The 17,125-nt window shown below is 55.3% G+C and overlaps 1 pseudogene; it reads left to right on the top strand.

Moving 5' to 3' along the window:
• Positions 1–4,128: 4,128 nt before the first annotated feature.
• LOC129529388 (regulator of G-protein signaling 12-like) lies at positions 4,129–16,773 on the top strand (annotated as a pseudogene).
• The last annotated feature ends 352 nt before the right edge of the window (positions 16,774–17,125 follow it).

Below are 17,125 nucleotides of genomic sequence, written 5' to 3' on the forward strand. Positions count from 1 at the left end.
CCACTTGTTGGTGGGCTAAGCTTGTTTCATTTTGTCTATGTAGGAACCCTGACCATGGGAGCTATCTCAGCCTAATGCTCTCCCTTTATGAAATTTTACACCATCTTTCTGTATCAGGGTAAGTGGGGATCTTCCCCAGGAGGGTTCTTACCACCCTGTTTCCCTCAGCAAAATGAAACTGTCCCTTTTGCCTCTGTAGGCAATCTTCTGAACAAGGCATTCCTAATATTCTTATCTTATTTTATCTTATCCTCTTCTCTGTACCTTGTTTACATGCTTCTGGAACACTTATGTGTCTTGCACCCATCTCCTGCATTATTTAGGCAATCCTAAAAGAAGACCGCTAGGATGGATTGGAAGAGAACTGCTGGCATATTGAGCCCTCTCGCTTTGTATCTGGAGCTTTCATAATTACCTTAGTTCTCCATGCCAATTTTGCACTTATCTTTGTTCTCCACTTCAAAATACATTTACCTCTGACAGCAGCTGAGTTCATAAAAGGGACCTTGTCCAGTGGTACTTATGAGGCAGGAGAAATGATATAGTTAAAATTATAAACTATAATCACTATATAGTTATATATTATATATAATCATTATATCACTCCCGGGTTGAAGTGATACTCCTGCCTCAGCCTCCTAAGTAGCTGGGATTACAGGCATGTGCCACCACACTCGAATAATCGTATATGTTTTAAAATAGGAATAGATTTTCTCAGTTAAATGGAAGGGAAATGCTAAGGAAAGAGTGAGATTTGACTTGATAATTATGTGTCTGAATGAATCAGCCAATTAATAAAATGAAAACAGGCCGGGGACAGTGGTGCATGCCAATCATCCCAGCAATTTGGGAGGCCAAGGTGGGCAGATCACTTGAGTCCAAGAGTTTGAGACCAGCCTGAGCAACATATCAAAACCCCGTCTCTATAAAGAATACAAAAATTAGACAGGTGTGGTGGCTCATGCCTGTAGTCCCTGCTACTTGGGAGGCTGAGGTAGGAGGATCACCTGAGCCTGGAGATGTAGAGGCTGCAGTGAGCTGTGATCATGCCACTGCACTTCCAGCCTGGGTGACAGAGTGAGACCCTGTCCCAAAGAAACTAAACTAAACGGAAATGAAAACAAACACAAGACAAAAATTGATGGACTTATTTTAACACTTAGCATGATGAACACACACAGATAACAATACTAACCCAATGGGTTTTTGTCAATCAAACTCATGGTCACTAGTCTAAAGGAAATAGGAATAATGACTGTGAATTAACAACCATTTACAACATTAGAAATACAAAATACAAATTATCATCAGATATATCAGACTCATAATTATTTGACCTTTTAAGAATTCATCCTGCTCTCCATAATGAATAAGAAAATATTGATAACTCTTGTTTCCCTTAATTTAACCCTTCGTGTTCCTGAATCTCTGAATTTGTGTTTACATCTTAACACTCTTTTTTTGTAATTATTTTATGCAGCTTTTTTCTCTTCACTTGAGGCATCTCCTATATTCTCTTTACACTTTTCCACAAATGACTCATTTTTTTTTCGTAAGCTTCATTGATGAGTTCCATGTATGTGATGATAGTGTAATGATAAATTGTCCATGTAGTTTCCCTCCAGTCTTGTTCATTATTCAAGTGACTCTCCTTGGTTTAGCAACAGGCTAGGAGGTATCTATGACATTATGTTCAGGTTAAGCAGGAAGAAGAAAACAAAATCTACATTCTCTTTTTTATATTTTAAACACAAGACAACAAATAATTTGGAAGGACCCATGATTATACAGGGAGGATTTTATGCTCCTTCAAGAGTAATTGAGATTGTTTAATTGTATGGAGGAATGAGCATATCTCAAGGGGAATCGAGAAGATATAATATTTGGATGACAGAATCATTAAGAACCGGCTTTGCACCCTGGCTACACCATTGCATATAGGAAATATTAGGGTGCAGTGGTGCACGCCTGTAATCCCAGCACTTTAGGAGGCTGAGGCAGGTGGATCACCTGAGGTCAGGAGTTCAAGACCAGCCTGACAAACATGGTGAAACCCCATCTCTACTAAATACAAAAAATTAGCTGGGTGTGGTGGCACATGCTTCTAATCCCAGCTACTTGGGAGGCTGAGGCAGGATAATCACTTGAACTTGGGAGGCGGAGGTTGCAGTGAGCTGAGATAGTTCCATTGCACTCCAGCCTGGGCAACAAGAGCGAAATTCTGTCTCAAAAAAAAAAAAAAAAATCACTGCCCCACCAACTTTTTCACATAGGATGATTAAGGATTCCAGAGCCCATGCTACCTCTAGGGGCTCCTACCCCTGCCACACCACACATATATCTTGGCAGGGCCTGTTATAGAGAAGAAAAGGCCCAGTAAATTAATATCACAATCATTGCCACATACCCACCAAAAGACTCGAATTAAAATTTTGACGAAATTCAGTATCAAGAAGAATGCGAAGATTTGGGAATTATCAGACATTGTAGGACTGTCAGTTGGTGTGTTAACATTGGGATGAAACCAATAATACCTAGTAAAACTGAAGATATGTTTCCCTGTAATGTGTGATTTCACCTCTTGGTTTATACTGTATGTAAATACACACTAATGGTAACCAAATAGAAATACAAACATGTTCACAACAGCATCATTTGTAACTGACAAAAATGAACATAACCCACATGTCCACCAACAATGAAGGGATACACACTGGTGTACTGTAGTTTTATTTATTTTTATTTTTTATATTTATTTTATGTATATAAATATAAATTTATATATATTTTTTGAGACAGAGTCTTGTTTAGTCGCCCAGGTTGGAGTGCAGTGGTGCGATCTCGGCTCACTGCAACCTCCGCCCCCTGGGTTCAAGCAATTCTCCTGTCTCAGCCTCCCCAGTAGCTGGGATTACAGGCATGTGCCGCCAATCCCGGTAAATTGTTGTATTTCTAGTAGAGATGGGGTTTCACCTTGTTGGTAAGGCTGGTCTCAAACTCCTGTCCTGAGGTGATCCACCTATCTCGGACTCCCAAAGTGCTGGGATTACAGGTGGCAGGCACTGCGCCTGGGCTTTTTTTTTTTTTTTTTTTTGAGACTGTCACTCTATTGCCCAGGTTGGAGTACAGGGCGCGATCTTGGCTCACTGCAACCTCCATCACCTCCCAGGTTCAACTGATTCTCCTGCCTTAGCCTCTCAAATAATTGGGATTACAGGCACACACCACCACACCTGGCTAACTTTTTTTTTAACAGAGTCTAATTCTGTCACCCAGGCTGGAGTGCAGTGGTGCAAACTTGGCTCACTGCAACCTCTGCCTCCCAGATTCAAGTGATTCTCCAGCCTCACCCTCCTGAGTAGCTGAGACTACAGGCATGTGCCACCACACTTGGCTATTTTTTTCTATTTTTAGTAGAGATGTGGTTTCACCATGTTCGCCAGGATTGTCTCCGTCTCCTGACCTCATGATCCACCTGCCTTGGCCTCCCAAAGTGCTGAGATTACAGTCATTAGCCACCAAGTGGTCTAATTTTTGTAGTTTTAATAGAGATGGAGTTTCACCATGTTGGCTAGGGTGGTCTGGAACTCCTGACCTCAAGTGATCTGCCTGCCTCGGCCTCCCAAAATGCTGGGATTATAGGTGTGAGCCATCATGCCTGGCTGGTGTACTGTTTTAATAGAATGCAGAAACAATGCTAAGTGTGAATCTTAAATACTTAATATTGAGTAAAAGGTGCCAGATGCACCAGGATACAGACTTTTACTCCAATTATGTAAGAGAAAAACCAGGCAAAATCAGACTTTACTTTAGGCATATAAAAAATGCATAATAAGGCCAGCCATTGAGGTCAGGAGTTCTAAACCAGCCTGACCAACATGCAAAACCCCATCTCTACTACAAATACAAAAATTATCCAGGCATGGTGGCACATGGCCCATGCCTGTAATCCCAGCTACTTGGGAGGTTGAGTCATGAGAATTGCTTGAATCTGGGAGGCGGAGGTTGCAGTGAGTCAAGATCATGCCACTATACTCCAGCCTGGGTGACAGAGCAAGGCTCCGTCTCCAAAACAGAAATAAAATATATAAAATACATAATAAAATTATAAAGAGAACCAAGGAGAGGATGGCAGATATCCACAGGTAATGTGGATATCTGTTATATCTGTTACTAATAAGGGGAAGGAAGACTTTAGGATCAGTTAGGGGCATACAGAGGACTTCTCAGTGGTAATAGTGCTCTATTTCTTCACCTGGATAGGTATCACACAGACGTTTATTTAATAACTGATGTATCCATATCTTTGTTTGCATATTTTAAAATAAGAATGAAATACAGGAAAGGAAGGTGAATGGAAAGAGATTTCTCCATTCATCAAAATTTTAAAGTCATGTTTTTCCTCAGGTTCTTCTCCAAGCTCAGTCTGAAATGATGAAAGCAGCCAAACATGGTGGCTCGCGCCTGTAATCTCAGCATTTTGGGAGGCTGAGGCGGATGGATCACCTGCGGTCAGGAGCTAAGACCAGCCTGGCCAACATGGTAAAACCTCCAATTTCAACATCACTCCCCCAGCAAGTCCCTAGTTAGATGTACGGAGCCCGGCTGTGCGCGTGGAGGACGGGCCCTCTCTCTCCTGTCCCATGGGGACTCTCCTCAGGGCTGTGCGTGGTGAATAAGGGCAGCAGATGCCTTGTGGCTTCTCTACAGCTTTGCTCTCAGAGACAGCAGGAGCAGGTTGTCTATGAAACATTCAGATGGATTTGCGAGTCCCTGAAGTCATAAAGCTTTCTTATGTTTAGCATCCACAGATAAACAGAAAGGTGTGCCAGTGAAACAGAACACAGCTGTAAATTCCAGCTCCAGAAACCACTCGGCTACGGTAATTCCCCACCCTGGCCCACCCTGTGCCCCGCTCCTCTCGCTGTGGCCCCCGCCTGCCCTGCGCAGTGCCCTGGTGCTTCCTTACCGCCCGCTTATCACTGTGTGTCTCCCCCACGCTCCTTGGCGGGGTCTCTCTCATCCCTGCCGATGCCCAGCTCCCTCTTACCTGTGAAGGACTGGCTTTCTTTTCTTCTGAGGTGGGAGTGGTTGTGCCTTAAATGCTATTCTTGTTTGTAATCTTTATCGTTGCAATGGTTTTTCTGCAATGCATGTAAATTCTGTATCAATGCAATCTATTTCATAGAGCCTTCTACTCTCTAACTAATGCATGATGTATTGTCGTGTATTGAAATGAAAGTAGAACTTTGACTTTCCTTCTAATGCAGGGAGAGGAAAGAACATTAGGCAAGTCTAATTCTATTAAAATAAAAGGAGAAAATGGAAAAAATGCTAAGGATCCCCGGCTTTCAAAGAGAGAAGAATCTATTGCAAAGATTGGGAAAAAAAATTTCAGAAAATTAATTTGGACGAAGCAGAGGGTATGTGAACTTTTTAAAACTTCCACGTTTTTAGTAAATGCACAGTTAGTTTCCAGTATAGTCAGTAGATCTGCTTTGAGCTGTCAGCATCTGGGTGACTGCGGTCCATCCCTGTGGCCTGGAAGACATGTTTCTCCCGGGGGCAGTCTGTGGGCTGTTGGGATCACTTCACCGAAACCCCAGTTTTGAGACTGAGTGCCAGGCCTCCTAGGGCGTCAGGGGCAGCTGATGTGAGCAGCACTGTCTGCCCTGAGATGCCAGAGGCCCCCGCAGGCTCTGCCTCCCTCTCACCCCAGCTCCTCCCTATGGCCCCGCCACTGGCTTGTGCCAGGGTCCCCAGCGTGACTGGAGGCACAGTTAGCATTAGAGAGTCCACCCCAGGCAGAGCTGGGCAACCAGGTGAGGGGAGGTGGAGCACACTGGCCTGGAAGGACTGTGGGCTTGCTGAGCTCTCTTGGCTACGGGGGTCAGTGATGAAGGTCAGCCTGCACACCCCTGGCCTCCAGGAGAGACAACAGGCACACTGGAAGACTGAGATGGAGAGATGAGTCCTTTCTTGAAGCTCCTTTTTCTCCAGAAGTTTATAACAAGGAGAAGCATTGAAAACAGAGTCAAAACCAACAGCTGTCACCGTGACCTGAATTTTCATCCAGGGCATACTTGCCAGTCCACCTGGCGTGTCACGGCTTTGTCACAGCTGGCTGTGGAGTCTGACCTCATGGTAAAACTAAAACACACCTCCAGCCTTTGTTGGCCACCAAGCACAAGTAAATCACGCGCCCTCTTTGAGGCTTGTATGTTTCTGAGAACCAGTGAAGTCGGAGATTTGAGATTCCTTGTAGTTGTTAAAAACTCCGAGTGTAATTCCAATGCTAGAGAAAGCCCAGTTTAGACGCCATCTACCTCGAATGGTGGCCTTGGGGCCTGCTACACTAGAAAACCCAGCCCAGGTAAGAAAAGGAGAGTTGTGGAGGAGCCAGCAAAGAAGCTGGAGGCACCTGCAGGCCCCTGCAGTGGCTGGGCAGTGGGAGGCCCAGGGGCACCCGTCCTGGCCCCTCGGGGCTGTGGAGCTTCAGTGGGGAGAGGGAGAGCACGTGTTGCCCCCTCTGCCCTAGGCCTGGGAGGACCACCCTCTGCCCAGAAGCAATGACCCCGAGAGGCAGGCGTGGATTTGAGGGTGCCCCTTCCCAGACCACCCGTCTCAGGTCCTTCCTCTACCTCCCCTCCTTGGGTTCATTCTGCTCCTAACTTTGAGGACTGCAGCTGCAGCTGGGACCCGGGGGGGTGCCTCAGATGCTGACCAACCGGAGGAGGGGGCCAGTGCTCAGAGGGCCCCAAGTGTTAAATTGAAAGCCCAGGCCAGAGAGTCCCACAGTTTCCTACTCAGACGGCATCAGCGCGTAACCGTGTTGAGTCAAGCGTCTCATTTGTTCAAGTCTGGACCTCACACAGCGTGGTTTTTAGGGAGTACACAGCTTTTTCAGACTCCTGAAGACAGAGTATGCTAGAAGCCCCAGGGCTGTCCCTTCCGCTGTCTGTGGGAAGATAGTGTGGATGGAAAAGGGCTCTTGTTGACCCACAGCTGATAGGGCGTTAGGACAGCCCAGGATGAGAGCTTTCTAGAATGTTCTGCTGTGACAGTCATTAATGTGAAACTCTCTAAAACACGGTCACTCTGGGTATTCTTCCAATAGAGTTTTTTGAGCTTATTTCCAAAGCTCAGAGCAACAGAGCAGATGACCAACATGGGCTGCTAAGGAAGGAAGACCTGGTGTTGCCAGAGTTCCTCCGTTTACCTCCTGGTTCCACAGAACTCACCCTTCCCACTCCAGCTGCTGTGGCCAAGGACTTTAGCAAGAGAAGCGCCACAGACAACGGCCGGGAGAGCGCCTCCCAGCCCGGCGAGCAGTGGGAGCCAGCCCCGGAGAGCAGCGACAGCCTGTCCACCAGCCCAGGCTCAGCCCCCAGCCCCCCTGGACCTCCTGGGACGACCCCCCCTGGGCAGAAGTCTCCCAGTGGGCCCTTCTGCACTCCCCAGTCTCCCGTCTCCCTCGCGCAGGAGGGCACCGCACAGATCTGGAAGAGGCAGTCTCAGGAAGTGGAGGCCGGGGGCATCCAGATGGTGGAGGATAAGCACGTGGCTGAGCTGACCCTGATGGAGGAGGGGGACATCAGCAGCCCCAACAGCACCTTGCTGCCACCGCCTTCCACCCCCCAGGACATGCCAGGACCTTCCAGACCAGGTACCTCCAGGTTCTGATCCCTCCACCTTGGCCCTGTCGGCGTGGTCTGCTCAGCTTCCAGTCAGAAAGGACAGTGGGCCCCCGGCTGCCACTGTTTGCTGGTGGTCTCCGTGACCCCCTCCTCACCTGCTGGTTGGGGGCTTCCTTGGCCCTCTTGGAAAGGAGGGGCTTGTGTGGCCCCAGGCCGGTGTCTGTCAGGATGGTCCCCCCAAGGCACTCCGGGCAGGCATACTGGTGTCCCGAGAGACTCTTGCAGGAATGATACATGGCAGTGCCTGCAGCCAGGTCTGGGAACACCCTGGGAGAGGCCTGGGAGTTTCTGAAAATGGAGGCATTCCTTTCCAAATCTGGACAGCGATCGTTTTTAGTGTTTCTGTCTCAAGACTGAAAACAATAGCATTTGTCTTGAGTGAGGAAGTGAAGCCCGCTGTGTTCATAGCAGGAGAGGGCTCCCAGACACAGGCCCGTCCTCGGAAGAGCCTTGAGAGTGCAGCTCCGACCCACTGGCGGCCCCCGTAGCAGGTGGTGTGGGTGCTCGGGAGTGGAGGTGACGTCAGCAGCGCTCCCTGACCGCAGATGTCATGGGCATTTCTCAAAGGAAGCAGGGGATTCAGTGAGTGTGAAGGTGAACAGGATGGCCTGGCAGCAGGGATGTTTCCGTGAGCCACAAATACCAGAAACTGAGGCGAGGCTCCCAGCAGCCGGTAGGGAAAGGTGTTTCCAGGGGTCCGAGGGCCGTGGCCTCCGTGGCCTGCGTGGCCATCCCCTGGAGAGAGGAGCCACTCAGGGTGCGCGTTATGGAGTGTGCTCAGGGGTGCGCGGACACCTCTGCTGTGGTTTGCTGCTGGGGGTGATGGGAGTGCCTCTCCGTCCTGTGCCCTGGTCCAGGATGCTGACAGCAGTGAGAGGCCTGCCATGGGGTTTGGTCTTGTCAGACCTGTAGCCTGGACCTCGCCGGGGGACTAGCGAGTGCACGTCTGTAGATCCGTACGTATCTGGGCCTTTGGAGGCCACGTGTGACATGGGAGGGGCTACCTGGCCCCTTTCCCAGCCAGGACACACCTGGATGAGAAAGCCTGAGGTGCCTGGCATGCCCACCGGTGCCACTCTGCAGCCTCCACCCCTGGCCTGAGTCCCCCTCCATCCATCTTGGTGGACACCCGTGTGGCTCTCACCTGCGTTTTGAGTCTGTTCTTCCAGGAGTAATAAATTCTGGACATCATCACTGGACTGGCTTACAACTTTTCTTTCTCATTTGAAACTTTGTTTCCACTTTAGAAAATAATAAAAGTATTTTAATCTAGGGGAAATATCACACATTTTTAGGAGATTAAGTGGATTTACCATAATCTACTGGCTTTTAAAAATATACCATCCACTGAACAAAACTCTTGAGCACCTAGTGTTCTCCCAGCAGCACAGCCATGCGGCGGGACAGCAGAAGAGCTGGTGGCCCGGTGGCGGGTGCTGAGATGAGCTGGCCTGCTGGCCTTTGGGCTGCAGTCCCGCACCCACACCCTGGCCCTGTGGCCCTGGGGCTGTGGCTGGCTCTGCGCACAGGTGTGGCGTGTGTCAGGCTGCCTGGGAGGGCCAGACATACCCACGTTGGGGGTCAGTTCTCCTGCCTGCCAAGGGCCATTAGCACAGAGGTGGTTTACAGCGCAGGCCCAGCCGAGTGCCCCGGCTGACGTCCCTGACTTGTTTGTGGCAGGAGGGTGGGTGATACCGGCCTTGGGAGGAGCAGGTCCCCCTGCGCTCTGGTGGCTGCCCCAACTGCCACTGGCCAGAACTGGTTCCCCACCCCGCGGGCTCCTCAGCCCCTGGGCAGGTGGGTACCCTGGATCCTTGGCTCTTGGGCTGTCTCCTAGGAGAAGATCCAGTGAGTGGGAGAAGGAGGTGGGAGTGGCTTTGGCCATAGGTCGTAGGTGTGTGTCCACGTGCCTGTCCATGGCGACACAGGACAACTGCTGAGGACCTGCCCGGTCTTCCTGTGATGTTGGCTCAAGCCTGCTGGGGGGCCTTGGGGCAGAAGCTGCTCTGTGCAGCTTGCTTCTGGAACCCCCATTCTGATGGGATTCTCTGTATTGGAGAGTTCACCTGCCCATGGCGGCAGAGGAAATAGGCTGTTTATGCCGTGGTGGCCTCATGGAACCTCTTTCACATCTGTGGGCCGGGGCGAGCCTGGAATGAGTGCTGACCTGTCCATTGTCAGGGTTTAGGAGCTTGGGGGTCATCCCGGGTCACGCTCTCCGACATTGACAGTTGCTGTGGGATGCTTCCTCACAATGTGGCAGCCGCCCTGGACCCAGCGTCCGGGGTGAGAAACACAACAGGAGGTGCAGCCAAGCCCACGGGCTCCCGCCCTCCCCATTGCCATGGTGGGCAGCATGCCGGCTACACGTGGGGGCTGCCAGCAACAGCCCTGAAGTAGGGGGAGTCTCCACAGAGCTGTGCCACACCACCCTGCCCTTCCAGCCTCAGTGCCACGCACTGTGCCACCCTGTCCTTCTAGCCCCAGTGCCACATGCCACACCATCCCATCCTAGCCCCAGCACCACGTGCCATGCCACCCTGTTCTAGCCCCAGCACCAAGTGCCATGCCACCCTGTTCTAGCCCCAGCACCAAGTGCCATGCCACCCTGTTCTAGCCCCAGTGCCACGTGGTGCTCCATCACACCCTTCTAGCCTCAGTGTCATGCACCTCACCGCCCCATGCTTCTAGCCCCAGCGCCACACACCACGCGGCACTCCACCCCATCTGTCTAGCCCCAGCACCATGCACCAAGACCCGTCAGGTCCTGCAGGCTGGCCGGTGCCCCCATGCATGTCTGGTCCCCGGAGGCATATGGGTGGGTCTCCTTTCCCTTTGGCCACTTGCTGCCAGGCCACCCAGTCTAATGACCCTGAGCCTTAGCTGTCTGACACACACAACAGAGGCCGCAAGCGGGAGAAGTGTCAGGCCCCTCGTGAGATTCCAGGGCATGCTGGCAGGGGTGTGCATGTGTCCACACAGTGCTGTGTGTATGAGGCCATTCTCATGCTGCTATGAAGAAATACCCAAGACTAGGTAATTTATAAAGAAAAGAGGTGCAATTGACTCACAGTTCTGCATGGCTGGGGAAGCCTCAGGAAACTTACAGTCATGGCAGAAGGCACCTCTTCACAGGGCAGCAGGAGAGAGTACGAGAACCGGCAGAGGAAATGCCAGACGCTTATAAAACCATCAGCTCTCCTGAGACTCACTATCATGAGAACAGCATGGGGGGAACTGCCCCCATGATCCAGTCACCTCCACCTGGTCCCACCCTTGATACTTGGGGATTATCACAATTCACGGTGAGGTTTGGGTGGGGACACGGAGCCAAACCATACCAGTGTGTCAGGCAGATATACCCATGTGCGTGCACGCCTGGTGTGTGTTCGTGTGGCATGTGTCAGTGTGCACCTGCCATGTGTCTGCATGGCACATGTTTTGTGCATATCTGTGTCTCGACACAGGGACCCTCCAAAATGCTCACCTTCTGCTCTCATGGGGAGGGAGCAGCTGTCCCTCCAGCACTGCTGTGTCCCGCCTTTAGCAGTCATCTTCCGCCCCTGCACAGAAGCAGGCGTCTGCGCTTTGTGTTTTCACAAAGGAGAGAGGCATTCAAAAGGTCGCGTGCACCCACACGCGAGTTTCCAGTGCACAGCGCTCCTTCCGTATGTGCCATCTTAAAACTGGTTCTTAGGTTGTGTTGGTGATAATTCCCAATTGACTTCTTAACCAGATCTGCTTGGTTTCCAACAAAAAGCCCGGGAGCTGGGTGGTCTCACTGCTGCCCCGCTGGCTGCAAGGTGACAGTCAGGGGTCCTGGCTGGGGGCTGGAGGCCAGTGGCTCCTCCCAGCCCCTTTGGTAAGGCTGAGTACCCAGCCCCATGGCCTGACTGAGCTCCTGGTGCAGACGTCCCAAGAGGATGGACTCCACCTGCTGGCAGGGAGATGCTAGGCACCACCCCAGGAGGGGTCCCCGCATAGCTCTCCTGGGGCTGGGGTCCCCTGGGGCAGCTCACTGGGCAGGGGCAGGGGTCACTCAACCTGGAGGCCCCAGTGTCACAGCTGCCAGTATCCCCTAGGAACACATTTGGGCCCAGTGGCTGCCCTCAGGGCCCCCGGAGCTCAGCTACCTGCCAGGTGTGCGAAGTTTGCCTGCCGGGCTTCTGCAGCCTGGAAGTGAGGTCACGCCCCTCACCCTAGGGGTGAAAGTACCCCCCATGGCATGGCCATTGTGTTGTACCAGGTGAGGATGCAGCCCCACCTGGCTCCTGCTCTGTCCAAGAGAGGTCTCCTCGGCAGCTCCTGTGCCCCGCCCTCCACAGGAGCAGATGCAGCTTAGACCCCCTCACTCTGATGTGGATTGAGACCGCTGGTTTTCTTGGGGACACAGCCCCAGGAGCCTGCCACTGGTCTCAGGCCTGCAAAGCTGCTGAGGGCATCTGCTGGGTGCCTCTCCAAAGCCCCCTCTCCCCAGAGCCCCCTCTCCCCAGAGCCCCGTCTCCCCAGAGCCCTGTCTCCCCCCAGCATCTCCTGGCTCCTGCCCATCTCCGTGGCTCCCCAGGGGATTCCTGAACTGACCAGCTGGCCTGGGCCCTCCTCCACAGCCCCCAGCCTGGTTGTGACACGTGGTCCTCCCGGATCCCACCAGAAGCCACCCTAGGTTGCTCCCCCTCCTCCCCTGAAGTGTCTGCCTTCTACCTGAAGTTCCAGCCAGGTCTTGCAGAGTGGAAGTCTCAGGCCTACAAGTGACTGTGACCTGGCCTACCCCCATGTTCCCTCCAGGACTGGCCACCTGTGCCCATCTCAGCCGGCACTGCTGGAGCTCTGGCCTGAAGCCCCTCCCTGGGGTCTGCCACATGCACTCCTGTGCCCTGAGTCACCCCCACTCCCCTATTCCCCACTCACCACACTGTGCACCCTGCTGGGCACTGTCCACTCCCTCGCCAATGCCCAGCAAATATTTGAGGAGCTCTATCCCAGGCCCAGCCCATCACACACAGTCATGATCCTGGCTGGGGACCCACACGGACAGGGGGACCTTGGGGGGTCACACTCTGGAACTAAGGTTCTGGGGGGGCTCTCGTTCCCATGGGGGCCCATCAGCAGGAGTGCACAGGCCTTAGCAGGAACCCGTGGGGTGCGCTGTGGTGGGAAGGCTGGGAAGGGAAGGGGCCTTGGGAGCCACAGTGGATTGTAGGGTCCCTGCCTCTGGCTCCCCTCGCTCCCCCCTTCCTGCCGTGTTCTCAGTGTGAGCCGGCTCAGCCATGCCTGGGTGTCCTTGTGCCCTGCGAGCTTCCAAGGGGCGCTGGGGAGGCTTAACAGAGGAGGTGGCTGCGCCTGGCAGCACAGATGATCTGGAGCATGAAGGCAGAGGCTGAGCAAAGTGCCTGGGGGATGGGGTCCCTCTGGGGGCAGGAAGGGCAGTGGGAGAGGTGCCAGGCCTGGGTCTTGAAGGAGAGCCTGGGAGGGTTCAGGCCATGCCCCTGCCCCGGCCAGGCCAGCGCAGTCCCTGCTCCCGCTGTGCCTGCCAGGGTTCCTGACTCAGCCTTGAGGACCAGGGTGGGGCGGGGTCCTGCCCGAGGCCTAGACCAGAGCAGCTGGCAGTGGCTGGCACTGAGACATTCATGGACAAGTGTCTGGGAGGCCTGGGGGCGACCGGCAGCCGGTGACGGGCCTGCGCATGTGGAAAGAGGGGCCTTCCTGCTGCATCTTGTGGGGCCTCCAGCAGGACCCCCTCCTGGGAAGGCTGGACAGCACAGTCGGAGCCTGCAGGACCAGCCAGCCGAGGGCAGGGAGCCGTGGGGCGCCGGGGAGAGGTTCGCAGGTGGCCCAAGCAGCAGGGAACAAGATCCCAGTGTGGCCTCAGGTCTGGATGTTTGGAGATGTGGCACCAGGAGTGAGACCAGGAGGCCAGGCCCCTCTGGAAGTGATGCAGGCTCTGCTGGGTCCTCTGTGTTGCCATCCCTGCCAGGGAAATGCTGGGCAGGAAGGTGCTCCCTGGGCAGGCCCTGGCATGTAGGTGGTGAGGCTGCGTGCTGCTCAGGGCTGGGCCAGGCGGCTGAGTCACAGGCCTGGGGATGGCTGCCCTGCACAGGAGGGCGAGGCTGGGTCCCGTAAGCAGGAAGGGCCTGGCTGTGGCCCCCTCCTTGTGATGTGGATATCCTTGGTCGATACAGAGCTGTCCTGTCTCCAGAAACAAGTGTTTCTCCATCCTGAGCACGCTAGCTTCCTGGGGCCCTCAGGGGCCTGTCCTCCCATCTGTCCACGTGGGGCTGGCGGGGTAGAGCCGGGCTTCTGGACATGTGTGGTGTTGCAGGCCCCTTCAGAGCCCTATGAACACTCCAGGCAAATGCCCAAATGCCAATGGTATTGACTGGCGAGGGGGGGCAAACCCCTGCCTCTCCCCACACCTGATCTCTCCCAGCCCTGCAGCCTGGCATCTGGAGCCATGTGGACCTGGTGACAAGAAGGAGATGGGCAGAACTGTCCCCTTGTCCCCTGGGGGCAGGGCTAGCTCCTAGCCCTGGCAGAACCTAGTAGGACACTTGTTGAATGAGCAGAGGACTGACTGGGAGAAGTTTCTAGTCTCAGCTGCTCCACATGGACCCCTGCGCCTCCAGATGGCATCTCCACCGGGCCTGGCTAAGACACACAGGCCCCACACAGCTCCCACATGCTGGCTGGGCTGCTGCATCGAGGCCAGGATGAGGGCCTCTGGGGCCACTGCTGGGACCTGTTCAAGAGAACGGGCTGGGCACGCTCAAGAGGGGAGCCACACCTTCCGCCCGCAGCCCGGACTTGTTCACAGATGCCTCATGGAGGCCGCTTGCGGAAGCTTGGACTGAGGGTGAGGAGGGGCATGCTGGGGTTGGGGACCTTGGTGGCCACGGAGCCGCTGGGGCAGCAAGGACCCTGCGGCCATTTCAGGGACCTCAGAAGTGTAGATCGAGGAGGGTCTTCACCTTCCCAGCCCTTCGGTTCACCTGTGGAGGGCAGCAGTTGGTAGCAGGGACCCCCTGTCCCTGGTTCTCATCTGCTGGGGGCTGGCTCTTCCTGCAGCCTGTCTGCTGTGGGCCCAGGCCTGGGGCCCCTGCCACCCCATAGGCGCCTCAAGGACTCCACCCTGGCATGGACATGACTGTCTCAGGGCCTCAGACCCAGGCTCACTGAGGAAGGGAGCTCCTGGACCCCTGCCTGGGAGACACGCTAGGCACGCAGGAACCTGCCCCCGAAGCCTGCTCCTCTGGGTTGGTAATGTCACCCCCACTGTACAGATGGGGGGGTGGGGTCAGTGGGCGGGTCGGTAACGTCACCCCCACCGTACAGATGGGGGGGTGGGGTCACCGGGTGGGTCGGTAACATCACCCCCACCGTACAGATGGGGGGGTGGGGTCACCGGGCGGGTCGGTAACGTCACCCCCACCGTACAGATGGGGGGATGGGGTCACCGGGCGGGTCGGTAACGTCACCCCCACCGTACAGATGGGGGGGTGGGGTCACCGGGCGGGTCGGTAACGTCACCCCCACCGTACAGATGGGGGGTGGGGTCACTGGGCGGGTCGGTAACGTCACCCCCACCGTACAGATGGGGGGTGGGGTCACTGGGCGGGGAAGGGCTGGGCTCTCCCAGCACGGGGGCTTCACTGCCCCTGCCCAGGCCCTGGGGTCCTGTCATGGAGCTCTGGGCGGCACGTGAACCCAGCCACTCTGCGTGCACCGTTCACTTTCCTTGGCCCCAGCCTTCGTTGGCCCCTGGGGACTCCACCCTGGCATAGACACAACTGTGTCCTCCAGGGGTCCACGTGGAGGTCACCAGATGTGGCAAGGCAGTGACGCCCTGGGTAGGGAGGCCTTCTGGGAGTGCTGGCAAGGAGATGGCCTGCCCATGTTGGTTCTAGAAGCTTCCAAGGCTGGTTCAGGCAGCTGGGATCTCCTGGGGCTGGAGTGGGCATTGGAGCCAGAAGTGGGGCCAGAGTCACTGACCAGCCAGAAAGAGGGGCCTCAGTAGGGGGGCCAGGGATGGAGGGGGAGGGGACACGACCGGCAGGCCCAGAGCAGGGTGTGTGCGGTGAAGACGGTGCTGAGGCAGCGAGCCAGGTGGGCGAGCAGGTGGCCAGCCTGGTAGGGTGGGATGGGGCAGCAGACGCAGGGCTCAGGGCCCGTTCCACCAGGCCAAGAGGGTCCAGCCTATCTGGAACTGAACCCTAGTGCTCAGCCCCCTGGGGGTGGCCCTTGAGGATGGGCCCTGGGCCTGGGGGGGGCCCTGAGGATGCCCCCAGGAAGAATTAGGAGGGCAGTTGGGGCGGGGGCTCCGCCAGGGGCCTAGCTCTGTTCCTGAGCTGCAGTGGGGAAGCAGGGTGGTAGGGTTTCTGAGTGGGTTGGCTCCCCCACTTGGTGGCAGGTGTTATGTGGAGGGCTCTGGGAACACTGCACTTCCCCTGGGCGTACCTGCCCCAACCTGGAGGCCCACAGCGGGAGGCCAGCTGCCTCTGGGATGTGTTTGGGGTATTTCAGGGACCCCTCCCATGCTGACTGTGCAGGGGCCTTCGGGATAGGGGGTGGGTTCCGGGGCCCAGGGCCGGGCCAGGCAAGTGACAGCTTCTCTTCTCCTTGTGACAGGAAGTGGGACCCATGGCAGCCGAGGCCTCCCAGTCAACAGAATCATCGATGTGGATCTTGTAACTGGCTCGGCGCCCGGGCGGGATGGTGGCATAGCGGGGGCACGGGCTGGCCCTGGGAGGTCGCAGGCCAGTGGTGGACCTCCTACATCAGACCTCCCTGGCTTGGGCCCCGTCCCAGGTGAGCCTGCTAAGCCCAAGGCCAGCGCACACCACGCCACCTTCGTCTGAGCTGCCCTGGCCTGGCCAGCTCTCCTGTGGACATGTCGGGGTGGGGCAGCCCAGGTGGATTCTGTGGGCCTCAGAGGGGCCACCCTGGCCTCCACACCCTCAGGAGCCCAGCCAGGAGGGCAGGGGGTGACCTCGCTGGAGGCACTGGCCCCGGACATTCACCATGCTGGCCATGGGGCTCCCTGGCCCTGGCCCCCTGCTGCCCAATAAAGCATTTCTGAGGACCCAAGCGTCGGCCTGGTGCTGGGTGCTGGGGACACAGACTCCTCGTTCTCGAGGACTCCGAGCACATCCCCAGGAGGTCGTGCAGGAAACAGAGGGGCCTGAGGAGGAGAAGTGCCCCAGGGTAAGGTCAAGGGGGCTTTGAGGAGAGGGAAGCTTGGCTCCTGGGGCCTGAGGGCCAGGACCAGATGGCAGAGACTGGCTCTCGCCGTCACATGGGGACCCTGCCCCAGCCTTGTTTAGCAGGGTGGTCTGAGGGCCTTTCTGGGGAGGGACCATGTAAACTGCAACTGGACGGCAGAGGAAGTCTAGAAAGAGCCCTGGGCCCGTGCCAAGGCCCTGGGGCTAAGGAGG

Source organism: Gorilla gorilla, chromosome 22 (assembly GCF_029281585.2).
Source record: "Gorilla gorilla gorilla isolate KB3781 chromosome 22, NHGRI_mGorGor1-v2.1_pri, whole genome shotgun sequence".
Classification (NCBI taxonomy): Eukaryota; Metazoa; Chordata; class Mammalia; order Primates; family Hominidae; genus Gorilla; species Gorilla gorilla.